The sequence below is a fragment of the Camelus bactrianus genome, chromosome 1 (genome assembly GCF_048773025.1).
Source record: "Camelus bactrianus isolate YW-2024 breed Bactrian camel chromosome 1, ASM4877302v1, whole genome shotgun sequence".
In the NCBI taxonomy this organism is placed as follows: domain Eukaryota; kingdom Metazoa; phylum Chordata; class Mammalia; order Artiodactyla; family Camelidae; genus Camelus; species Camelus bactrianus.
In genome coordinates, this window is record NC_133539.1 from 73,987,000 (window position 1) to 74,006,432 (window position 19,433).

The 19,433-nt window shown below is 35.2% G+C and overlaps 1 protein-coding gene across 1 annotated transcript in view; it reads left to right on the top strand.

Annotated features, from left to right (window-relative positions):
• The window catches only part of CCDC39 (coiled-coil domain 39 molecular ruler complex subunit), a 138,558-nt gene that overhangs the window by 1,793 nt on the left and 117,332 nt on the right, over positions 1–19,433 (top strand). Inside the window, exon 2 of the mRNA XM_074367355.1 lies at positions 2,351–2,405. The gene's annotated coding sequence lies outside the window, so the exon portion shown is untranslated. The remainder of the gene's footprint in view (positions 1–2,350; positions 2,406–19,433) is intronic.

Below are 19,433 nucleotides of genomic sequence, written 5' to 3' on the forward strand. Positions count from 1 at the left end.
AAGACATATTATAATTGAGATGGCCAAAGTTAAAGATAAAGAAATTATTCTAAAGGCAGCAAGAGGAAAACAAAGAGATAGTTACAAGAGAACCCCCATAAGGCCTTCAGCTGATTTCTCTACACAAACACTCCTGGCCAGAAGGGAATGGCAAGATACATTCGAAGTCCTGAATGAGAAAAAGCTGTAATTTTAGAATTCCCAATTTATCCCTTCCCACCCCTTTACCCATGGTAACCATAAGTTTGTTCTCTATGTCTGTGAGTCTGTTTTGTAGATAAGTTCATTTGTCTCTCTCTCTCTCTCTCTTTTTTTTTTTAAGATTCCACGTATAAGCAATATCATATGGCATTTTTCTTGCTCTTTCTGGCTCACTTCACTTAGGATGATGATCCCCAGGTCCATCCTTGTTGCTCCAAATGGCATTATTTTATTCTCTTCTATGGCTGAGTAGTATTCCATTATATATATATATATATATATATATATATATATATATATATGTGTGTGTGTGTGTTTGTGTGTGTGTGTGTGTGTGTGTGTACATATATTCATTTTACACACACACCCCCCCCACATTTTCTTTAGCCAGTTATCTGTTGATGGACATTTGGGATGTTTCCATGTCTTAGGTATTGTAAATAGTGCTGCTATGAACATTGGGGCACCTATTTGATGTTAAAATAACAAAGTGTGACAGCTTCCTTGCCATTGATTCAACATAACTTATTTTAACATTTTACTTGAGTGTCACCCATTCATCACTGTAGAAACATCTTTATTGTGGGTGACACTGGGGATTGATTCACATTCCAGAGAGCAAACTTTGCCTAGCACCTGTGGACTGTATTTTCTTGGATTGACTCACATTTCTCCCCTCTTGATGACCTCCCTCTTGACTGGTTAATTTCATTGTTGAAAATGGGAATCAGGATTGGAAGAGGTGATCCATTCATTTAATATATTATCATTCAGCACTTACTTTGTAATAAGCACTGTGTTAAATAGTGGGTAAACAGCACCAGAACTTGTGCTCCAAAGGGAAAGCAAATACAACAAATTACAATTAAGTAAGCAATTAGAATAAAAGGCATTGGATGCTATGACAGTTGAAATATACTTTTTTTTTAATTCAAGTGTAGTTGATGTACTACTGTGTGTTGAAATATAGTTTAAAGGACAAAGATCACTTTGAGTTCAACTTCCCTTTGCAGTTGCTTTTCCATTATTCACCATGGTAAGCAAGGGTAGAAAATAGTATACCAAAACAGGTGTCTGAGCTGGTGGAGGACTGGCAGGATAGGGAAGGGAAACATCCTTCAGATGTGCCCTGATACGTTCATAATGGTGTCATAGACCCAAAGAAGATTAGAACACAGTGTTATAAGTTCACCACCCAGATCATCTTTCAAATTCAGAGATGCCAAAAGATTGCAAGATTCCAAAATTAGGATCTCCTTAGTTTCTCCAAGTGAATATGCTTACCAGCATTGCCAATATGATTTTACAAGTATTTATCAAAAGCTGACCTGAGGAAAGGACTCTGCTTGTAAAAAGTAAAAAGATTTGTTATTTTAAAGAAAACACTTTTCTATAACTAAAGACTCTAATGTCATATTACATTGTGGCTTCCAATAATGTACAGGAGACAGGTGTCTAATGAAGCCATAAGAGACAGAGATAGAACTCAGAAGATGAAATGGGGCGTTAAATCAAATCTCATGGTCAGCATGTTTAAAACTGGTTTCTCAGATTAGAGAGGGCATAAGGAGCTGGAATGGAAAAGGAATTCCAATGAGTGAAATCACCAACTTTTTGACTGTACTAGAGAGAAGAGTAACTCTTTAGCTTGCATCCTTCGACAAATGGTTACAAAAAAACCCAGGGAGTTAAAATTAACACGAGCATTATTACTGGCTGTTTTGTCAGGCTTAGCATCCTGCTGTAGACGGACAGTTCAATGGATTAAGATGTTTCATTCAGTCACAGAAGCTTTCAACTAGCAAGGTCAATTCCTTATTTATGGTAGATCATCAAATCTGTAAGAACAGTGGTGAAACCTATTAATGAGAACAACAGAGTTGTCCTGGCTTGGCAATGCCTCATAGATTGCATACAATTGAATAACAACAAGCATACTGCACATAACTTGGTGATCTATAAAGATGTCAGTCTTCTGGACATTCTTAAAAATTAGAAGATTCCCAAAAGGAGAACTTAAAGAACTAATATCTAACCTTAGTTAAAATTCCACTGAATATTAGTATAAAGTTTTATAAAGTATGCACAGGTACATTCACTCAATCCATACAAGAACTTGTAAGAGAAGTTATTATTTCTTTTTTTATAGATAATCAATCTGAGGATCAGAGATGATAAATGACTTACTGAAGCTCAAATTATTGGTAAGTGGCAGACTGGGAACTTCCCTTTTTTGGATTATTCAGCCTCATTGAAATGGGAGATAACTTGAATATGTAAATAACCTCCATAAAAACATTGTTCAAAAGTGTAAAAATTTACCACAACTTTCAGAGATATCACTGCTATATAAGTACCAAGTAATTTTATGTTGAGTGTAGGTCAACACCTTGAGATCTTATTCTAAGCGTGGTAAGTTAAAATGTGATTAAATTATTAATTGACATCAGTTAATGGCATTTTAAGCTCATTTTTGTTTTATTTATAAAAATAATATGAGCTTTCTGTAGAACAATTCAAAAAGAGGGATAAACCAAAAGAAAGATTATCCAACCCTCAAATTCTTGGCCAGAGAAATCACTATAAATTTTATTGTATATCCTTCTATTGTTTCATTTAAGTGTGTGTGTATATATACATAAAATATATATATTTACATATAGTCAGTATATACTAGATTTTATTTATATTATATATTTATATTATGTATTTCATATATATACTTAAACATATACAGAAAATAAAACATACACATCTATAGATATATTACGCACATTTTAAATATATGCATATTTTACATTTATATAACGATATAAATATATTTGTATATATGCCCATGTAAAATAAAATTATTGAGGCTATTCTATATATTCTGCTTTTATATTGATTTTTGAAAATTTGTCATGGACATCTTTTCATTCAATAAATATCCTTCTACAGCATTACTTTTATGACAACATTGTTTGACATTTCAGATTGTTGTTAGAAACAATACTATGATGAACATTCTTGCAGTTTTTACTTTGTCTAAATTCTCAATTATTTCCTGAAGGTAAATTTCTAGGAATGAGTTCTGCTGCGTGTTGACAAGTTGTCCTTCAGGAAGTTGTACTTCCACCAGCAGTGTGTAAGAGTGCTTGTTTCCTCATACACATGCTGGGAGGGGATATTTTTAGTTTATCAATTGGCATTTATTAAATTTCCTACATGCCCATGGCTCTGTCCTTCTGAGGATCTCATGTTCCAAGTGACTGATCCTGAGATACATATGCATAGGGGAGTGACAGGCAGACCAGCTTGGCTGCAAGGTTTAACAAGATAATCCACATACGCATGTGGTAGAGTATCTACATGCAGTAAATGCTAAGTAAATGGTAGCTACTTATTATTATTGTTATTTTAGTTTGGAATCTTCCCTTCCATCTCCACTAGGAAAAGTCCTATTCTTTCAGCACCCAAGTGGAGTATAATCTTTCTGACACCTTTCTTGATTTCCCCAAGGATGATTTAGACCCTTTCTCTTTGCACTCAGCACACTGTGTACACACTTCTGTTGTAAGTCATATCACATTGTAACATAATTATTCTTTATCTCTTTGACTCTCTCAGTACATTGTGAATGCCTGTGAATAAGGACTGTGTCTTATCGCTTCCCACAGCACTGAGCACAAGCCCTGACAAGGTAGCAATGCAATAAATGTTACATGAATGAATGGATGAAGAAGCAAAAGGATAGATTTTGCTCTTCAGATGGGTGTGTGTGACTTCCTCATGACTCTTTATTTTAGGATTTAAGATATGGAAGAAAGTAGGTGAGGACTATGTTCCTACTTCCTTGGAAGTTGGCAATACAATTAAGAAAATATGAAACAAGCATGAGGAAAACTATGGTTGAAGGTGTCATGGGAAGTTTCATCACAATACCTGTGTGTGGATTTGAGTTACTGAGCTCCTTCTTTTCTACCTGTTTAGTCAGAGTATGTCATCGAATAGGAGAAGCTTACCAAGTTCTCTGAAGGAGGGAAAGCTAGCAGATTCTTGTGGACTTGTCTACCCAGACTGCATTCCTCTTCCCTAATCCAAATGGATGGGCCATTTTCACCCCTTCCTGGCTGTGACTGAGCCAGAGTAGATACCTAACTTAGGAGAAACCAATCCATTCATTGTAGGGACACATGGGGACATGTAGGGACACTCAGGGTGGCCGTCTTTAGCTTTGTGTGTGGAGTAGCAGAATAAGCACTTCTGCAGAGTAAGAAGAACAATACAGATGTGCACCAAGAAGCAGAAACATGCAATGGGATAGAGTGAAAGAGAAAGAGGGATAGAAGAAAAAAGAAAAGAAGAGAGAAAGAATTAGTTGCCTGTGCTTTCCAGTCTGACTCTGGTCCTGTGTGGAGCTCAACTGGGCCCTGTGCTCTAAATCCCAGGAGATACCCTGAGATTAATTTAGAACATTTTCCATTTTACTTGTTCATTAGAGTGGTGTTGGTTACATCTAACCGGTGGAATTTTCAACAAGGCAGTAGGGTAGTTGGTTTTACAAGTATAGTAGTGTATCCTAGTAGTGCCAGGATTCTGTCCCAAAAGACTTGTTAGAGGGTGTGTGATGGGAGGGTGTCATGTTGCTGTCTCATGGAGAGTTCCTGGTGCTTGATGCATAAGTCAGCCTTGAGGGCACCTCAGCAAAGGGGTCAAGCTAGGTGTCAAAAAGACTTTCTCATAGCAGGATACATGGCATATTAGTAAACCCTTGATAAATATTTGATTACTGAATCTTAGTATGTCCAACAATTTGCTCAATAATTCCTCTGTTATAAATCATTTCCAGTTTGTTCACTGTTGTAAATCACATAATGATGAACTTGACTGTGATCCAGATGGGTTTTGGAGTGTACCCTTGCCCCCCATTAACCCTAATGCAGCCTGGGGAATCTCAGTATTCCTAGGGTAGCCTTGCATTGTAGCACATTGATAGAGACAAGGATTAGGATCTTTTGAATTGGAAGCAGCCTGCTGACAGAAGGGGAAGATTTGCAAGGTAATCTAAAAACTTCCTGGGAAAAATTTAAAAATATACCTGTAGAGTGATTTATTCAAACTTTTGAGAGTGATGGGGCACTATTAATAGTTTACCAAAACAAGACATAAAGTGGAGCTGTCTTCAGCAAATACAGTGGTATTGTCACCATGCTCTCAGTAATGTGCAGTGATTTACATATATATTTAATTAACAAAGGTCATAAGGACAGATATTTATTTTTATTTGGGAGTACTCATTTACTCTTGTTTTTTAAAAACAAATCTTTATTTATTATAGACAAAAGTTATAAAAAGTAAACATGCAGGAAGAAGGCAATTAAAAAAACCTGCCACTCATCTCTTAAGGATAATAACTATTAATATTTTGATATGTACCCTTCAAGAATTTTCTATGTATGTATATGATACATTTAAATAAAAGATTAGACCATATTGTATCTTTTATTGTATAAATTGCTTTTTTTAAATTGCTTTTTAATGCTTCCATGTCAGCATTTTTAATGATTACTTTCTAATTTGTTTATGATTACCATAATTCTTTTAACAACCCTTGTTCTTGGCCATTTAGACTGTCTCCAGTTTTATGAATTGTGCTTTAAAAGGCTGCTTATTCTCCTGCAATATTTTTTCTTACAAAATAAAAGTGGAGAAGTAGAGGTGGCTTGTACAGAGGACCATGCCCTCAAAGAGCTCTCAGGTTAGAAGCCTGTTGTAGGCTGTATAAATAAGTCTGTTTAAGCATTTAACTGGTCACCAAATCAAATGTCTGGTTTTTTGTTTTTTTTGTTTTTTTCTTTTTTTTTCCTTCATTTCCTGCAAGACAAAGGGAAGCATTTGGAAACAGGGCCTGTGCACCCCCTTGTGTCATCTGGGTGAAATGTGCTTCTAGCATTTCTTCTCCATCAGAATAGTCCTTTCCAACACAGGAGGAAGCAGGCTTTGCAAAAGACTGCAATAGAAATTAAAACACACCAAAAAAGGACAGTGTATTTTGTCTTTATATACTTAGGAACTTTCCTTACTATGAAGTGATTCTGGCTTTTGAGTACAGGATTAGGTATGATTCTTTTTATGGTAGCCCACATTTGATACAATGCCATTTTGTATCATTAAAAAAAATTTAATACTAATATACTCATTGTAGAAAATTGTTGAAAAATTATTCTGTTACCCTCACTTGGGGATAACAATGATTAACATTTTCATGTATTTTCTCCTAATATCTTTCTCTATGTATATATGTATATAAATTAGATAGTGGATAGTATAATAAGGGTTTTATAGCATTGTAAAGTATGATATTATTTTAAAGGTGTCTACTGAAATAAATGCACAGCCTTAAAGTTGAGAGTTATGTTTTATTTGGCGGGAGGACTGGAGCCAGGATGACAGCCTCTCAGATTGCTCTGAGGGACTGCTCCGAAGAGGTAGAGGAGGAGCTAGGATATATATATATATATATAGGAGCTTTACAACAAAGACCAGGTAGTTGGAACATTAAAATATTACTTGTTAACTAAAGAAAACCAGGCATCTCAAGTTAAAGAATTTAGTGCTTTTCTATATACGGGAGGAAGTAAACATTTGGGCTCATTGAATTCATTCCTTTGACAAGCACCTAGCTATCTAGGGCCAGTATCCTGTCCTTTCTTATTCTGAGTCCCCTCAGGGTGCACCATTGTGAGTGGCTGCAGAGGTTGGGCTGCAGGCTTGTCTTCACTGGGGGGTGGCGGCATTGGCTGATGACTTGATCATTTCAGCGTTCTTTGTTTACTGATATGGTTTGCAGTATTCTTCGTTCGCAAAGGTTTTCTTCTTGATTTTTTAAAATTTGACATTAAATTATTATTATAGGAAAGTCAAGTTCCCTATCTGTCACATTCAGTGCTGAATCTCCTAGCAGAATACATGGCAAATTAGTAAACCCTTGATAAATATTTATTCAAATACTGAATCTCAGTATTAACTACAATTTGCTTAACCATTCCTCTGTTGTAGATAGTTTCCAGTTTGTTCACTACTGGAAATCACGTAATGATAAACTTCTTTGTGCAGAATACTTTGTCTCCCTTCATGATTTTTCTCTCATGCAGATTTTTTGAATGCAATGATTAAATCAAAAGAAATTTAAAAAATAAAATTTCTGATTACATGGTGCTAGACTACTTTCCAATTCACCCAAACACCAGCAGGACCTTTGAGTAAATGACAGAGCTACAAATCCAACTAAAACCTCTGCATCATAGCCTGAGTCCTTGACACAATTCTGCGCTGCCTCTCCATTGATCTAGTTAAAAGATGATTGAACAATGGTAATCTAAAGATATTGATTAATTAATTCTGATTTATCAAGCTAATAATTTTAGAACAAAAAGAAAGTGTTAGTTGGTAGAGCTTTAACTTAATGACGCCCTTCTGAGTAATGATAACAGGTCACTGGTGGTCCAAAGGACACTTTTGTGTAAATTAGGAAAAAAATGACCCTTCTCCAAGATACTTTAATACACTGCAGGAAAGTTAATCAAACCAATACATAAACCTGTGGCTACAGAGCTGTGAATTGCATCCTCTAGAGCCATGAGGCACAAAACCTGGACAATTGTATTTTCCAATCCCTTGGGAATCCGCTGTATCCAGCCTAGTGTGTGAGAATATAACGTCAACCAAGATAATGTTTTTCTTGAAATTCCTTTTTGAAAATTATTACAACTTTCATCTTTCTTATATTTTCCTGGATTTTCTTTAGGTCTTTTTTTTAAATTTTAATAATGTTTCCAGTGTTTTTGCAATCTCATCTGCAAATCATGTTCTGGGATCATAAATCCTCTTAGCTTAGGGAGTGATGGTAGAACATTTTATTTTATGATAAAATCATTTATAATATTTATAAACTATTTGTAATTTTAATATATATATAAAAGTCAGCTTCATGTATGTATGATTATTTGATACAACTTTAAAAACATAAATTTATTAGAGAAACAGTAAAGTTTTTTTCAGCTGGAGAACTTCTCTCTATTGTCCATTTGGCCTTTTATTGGATAAAGTTCCTTTAATTTTAAAAGCATATTTGACATTTGACCTTGACATCTCAGCTTCCAAATGTAAACTTATGTATATAAGCTGTGAGTCTTCACAGAGGTATTGTTATCATAATAAAAAATCTCTATAAATACATTATCTGTCACCTTACAAGTTGAACAATTGTGAATACATCTGTACCTTGACTTTTAACTACTGACATATTGTTGATATATTTCTAAACTGGAAGAAAAAAATGAAAGGGCATATTTTCTTTCAAATAACATTCTGAGACCTTTTATTTTTACCTAGTAGACTACATTCATTTCACTGAAAATAGATATTTTTTTTCTCCTCTATTTTGTTCTGCTGCTGCCATCTAGAGTAAAAGTGAAGCAAAGGAAGCAGATCTCAGCCAAGCAGTGCAGAGAATCCAAATTCAGTTGGAAATGGATAGTGAGGGACTTTGTCAGAGCTCATTCTAGCACAAGTGGTACTCCACTAGATAGTTCTGAATCTAGCAACATATCCAGAACCTGTTTCAGGCCCAGCTGTGAATAAGTCTTCTTTGTCTAGAGTATCTTCTGCCTCCCTCCCCATTTTGCTCCCTTTTCTCTTGCTTGTGGTATCTCCCCAGGGTTTCTGGGCCTGCAGATACTTTCTGTTCCTTCTCATCAAAATGTACTTTTTGGACAGGATGTGATAAACATATTCATACTCAGCAGTAAAGGATAAATAAACTAGATGTGTGGCGTGACACCTCTCGGTAGCTGTGTGGGAACAATTTGGGCTAAACACATTCAGATCCAAGTGGCAATGAAACTATGAACTCTTTAGGAGTGTCTAGTTTACTTCCTTTGCATCTGGCTTTTAGGAAGATTTTGCCCATAACTCCACTGATGATAACATCATATAAGACCTCAATATTACCACACAAAAATTCTTTACTTGTGCTTTTTTTCTCCATAAATAAATTTTCTCATAGTCAAACATTAATTTTTCTTTGATGGCTTCTATGTATTATAAAATATAAAAGGACTTCCTTATTCTGCAATTATAGAAAGTATTTCCTGTGGTTTCTTACAATTATTCATTGTTTCATTTTTCACATTTAAATCTTTGATTTTTCTCAAATCTATTTTAGGGTAAGATATAAAGAGTAAATTAAAATTTACTTCCCTCCCAAACAACCATGCCCCTATCTCCCTAAGTTGGTACTCAAGTGATCCACTTGCTCATTTTAAATCATTTATAATTAAATGCCACTTTTATCACATACCAATTTTCTTTAAGCTTTTGGATTTATTTCTGGACTTCCTTTTCTGTTCTACTGAGCTGTCTGTCTATTCATATGCAAGTGCAATAGATTTGTTATTTTTATACTGAAATATCTCATAGTGCCAGTCTTGCTCGTTTTTTTTTCCCCAAAAAAATTCCCACCAATTTTTACTGCCTTATTTTCTCAATGAGTTGTAGCTTATTTTGTTAAAAAAAAAAACAAAAAACCTGTTGATTCTTTACTGGAATTACAATTTATTTAAAGATTAGTTTGGGGTTTAGTGCTCATATACAAGAACATGGTATGCCAATATACTTATTCACGCCTCCTGTTATTTTCTACAATGATATTTGAAAGTTTTCCTCATATAGATCTTGGGTATTTCTTGCTACGTTTTCCCCGTATTGTATTGTATTTGGGTTGAAATTTGTGACCTACCTTTCAACTTCAGGTTGCTTTTCATCCTATAGAAGATTTTCATATTGATGTCATCATATTTTCAGCAGTTACAAACATTTTTCCTAAAGTTTTGCAATTCATGTATTATTTAATTAAGAAGGCCTTCCTTTCTCCATGCCTACATATAATATGCATATATATGTCTATATACTACATGTAACTTTTCTTAAAATCTGAGAAAATTATATTTTAATCTATAATTATGTGGAATTTCAGATCATACCCACAGGGCCATACACTTCTACATTTTATTTAATACATTTACTTAATATTATCTCTTTTCTTTTTTAAAATTTAAAATCTGTAGAATATTTTAAGGAACAGGGCACTGAATATCCCCATACCATTCACCATTTGTTATAAACAAAATAAAATTAGAGAAGAGCAATAAGAAAATATAGAGAGCAGCAATCAAATAATAAAAGTGTTTAAAAGCAATGAATGATGTTGATTCTAAGATAAATTTTCTACTTATTGAGATTATTAGTCACTTGATGGATATCAATTTAATGGACAAATTATTCAAAAGTTTGATGTAGTTATGTGAAGACAGGGACATCTTTTGGGGTCACCATTTGATATACGGTGCTGTTACTTTTCATATCAGAATAGTTTCCAATTGCTCCTTTGATTTTTTCTTTAATCCAACAGTTATTAAAATGGGATTTTATAATTTTCAAAAAGACATAAATACATTTGGCTATTATTATGATAATTTCTAATTTTATTGCATGTGGTAAATGAGTTTATTCTGTATGCTGTCTGTCTTTTTTGAGATTTTCTTATTGGCCTATATGTGGCCCTAATTCTGTGCCATCTTCTCTTCCCCAAAGCTAACAATTATGTTGGATTTTGTGTTCACCATTACTACATTTTTCAAAGTTATTACACATGTATGTATAATAAACAATAATCATTTTTTAGTTTTGCCTGTTTTTGAACTTTATATAAATGTAGTATGACTTTTTGCACTCTTCTGATTTGCCTTCTCCTTGAGTTTTTCTATATTCTTATGTATCAATGTATATATCTAGAATTAATTCATCTTCATTGTTGTAAAGTATTACAGATATTAATTTATCATGTTTTTTAAATTACAGTTTATTTTTCACTTAATTGTGGACATTTGAGCTGTTTCCTGATTTTTTTTCCATTGTAAAAAAAAAAAAAAAAAGAACTATGAGCATTGTTTTCCTTATGTTTCATGCCTGTCTTCTCTAAACAGCATATGGATAGATTTTGTGTCGTTATATCCACTCTGACAATTTTTGTATTTTAACTGGAGAATTTTAGTCCTTTTAGATCAGTTGGGATTGTTGATATATTTGAATTTTTTTAATGGATCTGAGTGTGAGTTGGTTAGTATTCTCAAATTGCTCTCCAGGATTTCTGTGCTAGTCTGTTCTTTCACTAGTAGTCCTTGCAGGTTACCATTTCCCCACATCCTTACCAACATTTGTTATTATCTGATTGCCTAATATTTGTCATTTTAAGGGTATAGAGTGATATCTTGTTTTAATTTGCATTTCTAAGATAAGCAGGGAGGTTGAACATCAATACGGTACTTATTTTTTTAAAAATAGCTGGTTTTGTGTGAGTGTGTATAATTATTTTCTGAACTAATTGAGAGTAGATGGCATGCACTATACTCCTTTACCCCCATAATACTTTAACGCTTATTTCCTGTGAACAATGATATCCTGCTTATATAACAACAGCACAGCTATCAGATTCAGGGAATTTAACATCAATAAAGTACTTTAATCTACATCCTATATCCCAATTATCCCAATATTGTCTTTTACAACATTTTTTTTCCCTCTAGGACAGAATTCAGTCGAGATCACATATTAATTTAGTTGTCAAATCTCCTTGAATCTGAAACAGTTCCTCAGTCTTTCTTTGTCTTTTTTGGCATTAACATTTTTGAAGAATATGGGCTAGTTATTTACAACAGAATGTCTCAATTTGGAATTTTCTGAGGCATTCCTTCTTAATTGGGGTTCCTTGAGAGAATTAAGCCTTGGGGCATCCATTGTATAAAGTTAATTAAATTCTCTCCTATGTATCTAGAATAGAGAATAGAGAAAATAGTAAATGAAGTCATTAAGGCTTAGTTTTATCGTGGAACCCTTCATGAGGAAAGTTGGCTGTTTCTTCACGGTTTGATTTGGATTATGTATCCCTGGCTAGAATGCGACATATGTGATATTGTGTTTCTCTCAGGATATCACAACTGGAGGTATGCAATGTTAACTTCCTCTTATTGGTGATGTTAATTTTGATTATGCACTAAAGGTGTTTTCTAGTTTATCCACATCCAGTTATTGCTTTCCCTCTTGCAACTAATAAACAGTTTGGGAGGGAGACCCTTTTAAGATCATTAAAATATCCTGCTCTTTATCAAACTTTCCCCCTTAGATTTAGCATACAATGATGATACTTGCCCAAACAAATCATTACTATGATGGTTCCAAAATATGACGAAGAAATATGAAGAAGTTACACAGAATGCAGCATCAAAAGGCAAGTATGTGGAAAATATAAAATGTTTCAAGGCAAACATATGGTCTGCTATGTATCTAGTCAGAATCCCTGAAGGAGAGAATAGAGAGAAGGAGGGAAAAGAAATATGGGAAGAGGTAATGGCTGAGAGTAATTTGAAACTGATGAAAGATATGCCCCTCAGATATAGTGATACAGGAAAAATGGGGTGTGAGAGGATGGCCATGTCCCAGGTCCCAGGCAAGTCCCTGCGATGCACCCCATCAAGTGAGCATCTTTGGCTTTGAGCAGGAAAAGAATTCAAGAGCTAGCCATAGTAGAGTAAAAGTAAGATTTATTCAGAGAGATACACACTCCATAGACCAAATGTAGGTCATCTCAAAAGTCCAGAGAGGCCACGAGGTGTGGGTGTTTTGTTTAAAGTAAAAGTAGATACACACTCCATAGACAGAGTGTGGTCCATCTCACTCAGAAGGTAGAGTGGCCACGAGGTGTGGGGGTTGTTAGTTTTTATGAGCTCAGTTATTTCATATGCTAACAAGTGGGAGGATTTCAACTACTTTGGGGAAGGGGCTGAGATTCCCAGGAATTGGGCCACTGCCCACTTTCTGACCTTTTCTGGTTAGCCTCAGAACTGTTATGGCACCTGTGGGTATGCCATTTACCGTGCTAATATGTTACAAGGAGCATATAATGAAGCTCAATGTCTACAGGAAGTCAAATCTCCTGCCATCTTGGTGCTAATTGCTGTGTCATTCCCTTACTGGCTGTGCCCTACACCCTTCCTTCCTTTCTCAATAGAAAGTCTAAGAATCTTAAGCAAAATAAATAAAAAGATATTCACACCAAGATATATTGTAGTCTATTACTAACCCCAAACAAAAACAGCAGATCTTAACAAAATAGTCAGATAGAAAAGATACATGCCAGCACCACTCCCATTGGTAAAACTGTGAAAAAACAAAAAAAAACAAAGCAAGGAATTTGTTATCTCGAAAGGAAGGAAAGTGTTTACCTCTTGAGGGAGTGTAAAGGTCAGGGACAAGATTGTAATGGGAGTGGTGCTGGCCCAAGGTGAAATACCTTTCTGTTTTATTTAAAGATAGGTTTTTATTAGATAGAATCTTGTATATACTTAGAAAAAATGTAAGCAAGATAAATTGGTTAAGGTACTCCTAAAATATCTTCACAGCACCTATCACGACTCTTTTACATTAAATCTAAAACTCTACCTTAGTGGCAACTTCATCAGTTGCCTGGGGTGAAGATATATCCCTCCAGAGTAGATTTGCTTTTGCTTCTGACGTTGTGGGGCCTAGAACTGTTTTTTCTTGAATACATGATGTATATATTTTTAGAATCTTATTTTAGATTCTTTCTTGGTCCATCTGTGAATGTTGTGCTTTAAAATTTTTTTTCCTGCCCGTAACCTGACTCTAGTGATTGCAAGCGAGAGGTGGCATGGGTTGCAGATGGACTGGAGTATTCTAGGTATGGGAACTCTTCATACCTTTGGAGAGTTCCATCCACACTGGGCACCTCTACCTCTCTGGACTAAGGGCCCCACATTTGTTGCTTTTGTCTGGGATGGGAGCCCTCTGTTACTCTATAGTAGATAAATAGAAACAGGGTAATAAACATTAGGCCTACTTGGCTGCTCTTTCTGTGGACTCCCAAATAACTACCTAGTTTTATTCAAATTTCTTTCATCTCCTCAAGTCTACATCTGTCTTGAAGTTTCCCTCAAGCTGCTTCTGCACATCTTTATGTATTCATTTTGGGCTTGATTTCTCCTTCATAATCTCTGCTTCCCATATTTCAGAGATTTTTATATGCTTTCTAGACCAACATAACCATCCTTTATTGTTATCCTAGGCTATTGTGGATTTATTAATATTATTTTTCTATTTCTAACAAGCTGAGGTGGGTGTAAGGCTAGAATGTGCATTCATACTACAGTATTTCTAGTCTCATCTACCAGCATTTAAATAGTGGTTATGCCTGGGTAATTTAAAATTTATATTTGATATATTTTTAAACTTTTCTATAATGTACATATATATAATTTTGCTTAATTATATATTCAACTACAAAAATAATTAAAGTATGCTTGTACAAAATCAGAAGTGAAACTGTCCCGCCTCCCCACCTCCAATGCCGCTCCTCAGAGTTAACCACAGTCTAGATCAGAGTTTCACAGTCTTGGAACTATTGGCACATGGGCCAGATAATTCTTCACTGTAGGCCATCCTGTCCCTTGTGGGTGGGTTAGTGTCATCCGTGGCCTTTACCAAGAATGCTAATAACGACTCCAAATTGTAACAACCAAAAATGTCTCCAGACATTCGCCAAATGTCCCCAGGAGGCAAGATCACCTATGGTTGAGAACTACTGGTCTTGATTTATTTCTGTAAATTTACAAACACCTATATACACACACATTTAAAGAAAAATAACTCATATATCAAAATGGTAAACCTGCTAGCTTATGAACCTCTAAGTCAGGATGCTAAAGTATACTCTTTGAACACTAGCCTGATGCTAAGAGTGTTTATGAAAAAAAAAAAAAAGATGTTCTTTGGTCAAATAAACTTGGATAATACTGAGTTAAAAAAATTAAACCATGTTCTTTCCCACGTGACTACTCTGAACCTTTAAGTTACTACTGCGCATTGTGAATCTCCAGGAGGGAGCTATAATTGCACTATTTCCTAAGTTTATATGGCTGCAGAATCTTTAGTGTATTTATTTCATAGAGCATTTCATGGGACTATATGTTCTGTGGAAACCTATTGGGAAACTACACATTGATCCTCTGAGTATAAGAAAGTCCATGGCAGATTTTAAACAAACGTAAAGCTGAAACGAACAAAAACTATTTTATGTTCCCAGTATTCTCCCATCTCTCTACTCTGTTTTAATCCTAAGGAAAATCAGACCACAAGTTAAGTTCAGCAGATGGATCAGACAGAAGCAGACTGGCAGGCCCACTTGGCACACAGAAAGTATGTGATTCTTACTAGCAGGCCAGTTATTTATGGAATACTACTAGTTGCCAGAGAGAAAAAAGGACACCAGTACCATTTGAAAAGAGGTTTCTCTCATAAGTGGCCATTACAGTTCTTTAATTTTTCCTCTGCTTAAGATTCTAGGCCACCATCTTATTTTTGTTCCCTCACTGAAGTAGATGGATAAAATTGTTGTTTTCAACAGAATTACACTGGCAAGGAATTTTTTTTCCCTTAAATGTTCATTGACTTTCCTAACCATTTATTGGGGTCTCTGGATCTTAAAACAAAAATTCAGAGGAATACAAATAAATGAGAATCCTTTATATAATGTTTCCCTCAGACTGCTCAACACTGCTTATGTATGGCGAATCTAAGGCATTTTCTTCCTTGTTGCTGTTTTAGTTGCAGTTAGACAAGATCTAGCTTGGACTCTAGGGTGTGGAGCAGGGGTCCCTTTCAAAGAGACACTTGATTCAGATGGAGGCAGCCTGGGATCAGTTGGGCGTTCTGCGGTGCAGACAGCAAGGATAAAAATGAGCAACACGCATGCCCTCCTGTCCTTTCCTCTCCTCATAAATGAAATGAGAAAGTGAAAAGCTGAAAAAGAAACGAAAAGCTGAAATGGTATCACTGCGCCATTTCCAAGCTGATTATTCAATATTCAGAATTATGAGAGATAGAAAAGAATGAAAAAAAATCATATCAACTTATTCAGTGGTACCAGAGCAGAAAAAGTGAAGGCTGTTTCATGTTTATCGAAATAGTCTTAATTTTCATTTTCAAAAGAAAAACATTGTAAGTGAGGCCCGTGTCACAGTATCTTTTCTTATCCATGTTGTCACCAGAGGGCACTAGTAAATGTCTGTAGAAAGTAAAAACTCTCAAATTTACAGAGTGCAAAATTTTGGTTAAGTCCATTACCCACTCTATATTTTTTATTTTTTCATCTATAAACAGAGATATTTACAACTACCACTCTATGAAGGTCTCATAAACAGAAATATTTATGACTTCTAAATGAAAGTCTCAATTTTTTCATCTAAAACTATGTTTTAAATTCAGATTTTTTTTAAAATTATAATCAGTTATAACAGGTTTTAACTGTTACAGAAATCTTAGTTTAAAAAAGAAATCTAGACTTCGAGAGGCAGTGGTGAGAAACTGTTACCCCAGGGTGCCATGTACTTGGGGCTTTACATTTTTTTCTTTCTTAGCTGTCAGCCAGATACTACGTCTTGACTTTGTGGGCATACTTCAAGAAGACTGTGAGTATTTGGAGAGAAGGAGAGGGTAGAGTGAGGTTGAGAGGGATGGGAATATGAAGCACTATAGGATCTGGGGGAAATTTTAATCTTCAAAGAAAAAGATTTCTTCACCGCAAGGAGAGGGGGACGGGACAGATAGAACTGAAATTATGCAAGACATGCTTCAAAGGAAAGGACACATAGGCTTAATACACACAGATATCATGCTGTTTTGCACAAAACTCGATTTAATACAAAATGTTTATTTTGGAAGAGTAAAAGTATAGTTCGTTTAAATGGTAATTACAAAAAAATAGTAATTACAGGTTTACTAATTAAAGTTACCCACTACAGGTTTTAATTAATTAAGTTATTTTTACAAATGAAGCAAGGAAAAACTTGAGAATTAAAGAGACTATCATTATTTTGGTAAAACAGAAGAAAGTAATTATGTGTTCAGGACTTGGTATCAAGCAGATATGGAAATGACTTATTTTCCAAGAAGTGAGTGCATGGGGAAAAAAAGAAAAATAACTACATTTAAAATAAAATTTGTTGAATGTGGACTCGTTTTTTTTTTTTAACAGTTTCAGTTGTAGGGCCACTCTTTGCAATTTCTCCTACTTCCAAATCTTCATTTTTATCACCACAATAAACATTAGAAAACTAAGGGGTTCCCTAGGTTGAGAATATCTTCTCTACTTGTATTTCTCTCATAAAATAAAGCCGATATAAAAGAGGATAAAAGGCTATCATTTTTCAAAATTGTTATCATCTTTAGCATTACGTTTGGTAAAAATCTTGGGCCAACTTCAACAGCTGTACACAGCAGGATCTTTTCATCTGAAACCTTGAAACAAAAGCCAGATGTTGATGAACCCCATTCATCCACAAAGACTGACTCTGTTTTTGTGAGGGGCTAAACTTACGCATTCACAAGAAATCCAACTGAGCCCAGTTAGAAAAATGTTCACTTTTTTACTGAAGACTCGTGGGTACAAAAAGGGGTTTCACATGCAAAAAGTCAGCATTTCTTCAGAAAAATCCCCATAAGTCATTTCTTCTCCCGGGAATCTCCTCCCAGCTGCTAGTCACCAGGTACCTCTTCCTTTCTGTCCCATTTACTGCTCTGATCTACTCCCAAGAACCGCTTAATTCTGCTTCTTCTTTCCCACCATTTTATTTTTCAGAGCAGTTTCTTTCTTTCCATGAAAAATGCCGTCTTCCCATGAAAACTGGGAGCCATCTGTGGCTTAATTTAGCCAGAAGTGGGCTATCAAAGCAGCATCTCAATAGATTTGGTCCCCTTTCTTTTGCTAATGCAATTTTCATTATTCCCCAGCTACTGAGAATTATTTTTCAATAAGTAATACATGCTCATACAAATAAACAAAATGAAGAAAGTCATTGTTCCTTCTCTGTGAAGTAGTGGATGAGAAAGTATAATTACTGAGACTTACTTATTATGGAGAGCATATAACTTTATCGCTCATGGAATATTTTCGAAGACTTAATTTTGCCTCAAACACATTGTAGAGGACTGAGGTTCCTTAACTGCTAAAGTGCAGAAGAAAGTGTTTCTTCTAAAACATGCTACAGTAGTAGGTTCTTAAGGATCTTGACATCAAAGTAGAGATCAGTTTCATAGTGTATTAATTTTCTACTGCTGTGTACAAATAGCCATGTATTTAGTAGCATTAAAAAAAAATTTTATGGCTTAGCCAGGTCCTATACTCAGAGTCTTACAGGCCTAAGATCAATGTGTCACCTGGGCTGTGTTCCTTTCTGAAAGTCAGGATTCTCTTCCAAGACAAATTGTTGGCAGAATTCAGGCTCATATGGTTGTAGGACTGAGGTCACTGTTTTCTTGCTGGTTATGAGCTGGAGGCTGTCTCAGCTCCTAAAGTCTACCTGAAGTTCCTCTAACCTGCCACATTTTGGTGCTAGTAAAAAAAAACCCAAAAAACATGAGACCCTTGGGTCAGAAATGAAGCACAGTTTATTACTGACAGCAGTAGCAATAGCCAGAGTATCAACACTTGTGTAGGTTTCCCGTACCCCGTACCCCAGTTCCCACTGGGTTATGTGAAGAGAGCAGGATAGATGGATGCCCACACATGTAGTGGGTTGCATTACAAGAAAGGAACCTTGAATTTAGGGAAACTACATCTTTTATAGTGGACAGTAAGTACACCTGACCTTTGATCTAAAGGGAGATACTATCTCTATCTTCCAAGGCTGTTGGTCATATAAACATTCCTGAAAAGACAGTTTGAAACAAAGGTAGTCAGTGCCTCTGTTCAAAAGACATGGAGAATTATCTCTCAACAACAACCACTGTACAGTTTTCAAAATCAGGACATTAAAATTGCTATAGCACTATAACTTAAACTAAAAACCTAATAAAGTATCACCAACTGTTCCACTAACGTCCTCTCTCTGCAACAGGGTCACATATTGCATTCACTTGTCATGTCTCTTTCATCTCTTTTATTCTGGAACAGTTCATCATTCTTAGTCTTTCATGTCCTGGCCACTTTTGAAGAAAATGGGCTAGTTATTTTGTAGAAGGTTCTTCAATTTTGTTTTGTCTGGTATTTTTCCTCACTATTAAACTCAGATTATGCATTTTTGACAAGAATACCACAAAAGCGGTGTTGGCGCTTTGTA